General features: G+C 39.9%; 1 non-coding gene across 1 annotated transcript; it reads left to right on the top strand.

Annotated features, from left to right (window-relative positions):
• The first annotated feature begins 223 nt into the window (after positions 1-223).
• On the top strand, positions 224-331 carry LOC127739864 (small nucleolar RNA R71). Its single transcript, XR_008000606.1, has one exon. It is a non-coding gene; the product is annotated as a small nucleolar RNA R71 (small nucleolar RNA).
• The last annotated feature ends 283 nt before the right edge of the window (positions 332-614 follow it).

Genomic DNA, 614 nt, shown 5'->3' with positions numbered 1-614 from the left:
AAGTATCAATCTCAAGAACTCCTTTCTTCTGATTCGTCCCATTATTCACAGGATTCCTTTCAGAAGTGTACATGAATTGGTTATTTGCAACCATTTCAATCAGTTCTTGAGCTTCTGCAGGCGTCTTCTTCAGATAAAGAGATCCTCCAGCAGAGCTATCCAATGACATCTTAGACAGTTCAGACAGACCATCATAGAAGATACCTATGATGCTCCATTCAGAAAGCATGTCAGAAGGACACTTTCTGATCAATTGTTTGTATCTTTCCCAAGCTTCATAGAGGGATTCACCCTCCTTCTGTCTGAAGGTTTGGACTTCCACTCTAAGCTTACTTAATTTTTGATGTGGAAAGAACTTTGCCAAGAAGGCATTGACTAGCTTTTCCCAAGAGTTCAGGCTTTTTTTAGGTTGAGAGTCCAACCATATCCTAGCTCTGTCTCTTACAGCAAAGGTAATAGCATAAGTTTATAGACCTCAGGGTCAACCCCATTGGTCTTGACAGTGTCACAGATTTGCAAGAACTCAGCTAAAAACTGATGAGGATCTTCCAATAAAAGTCCATGAAACTTGCAATTCTGTTGCATTAGAGAAACTAATTGAGGCTTAAGCTCAA

The sequence above is a fragment of the Arachis duranensis genome, chromosome 6, assembly GCF_000817695.3.
Source record: "Arachis duranensis cultivar V14167 chromosome 6, aradu.V14167.gnm2.J7QH, whole genome shotgun sequence".
Classification (NCBI taxonomy): domain Eukaryota; kingdom Viridiplantae; phylum Streptophyta; class Magnoliopsida; order Fabales; family Fabaceae; genus Arachis; species Arachis duranensis.
This window is presented reverse-complemented; position numbering and strand designations above follow the sequence as displayed.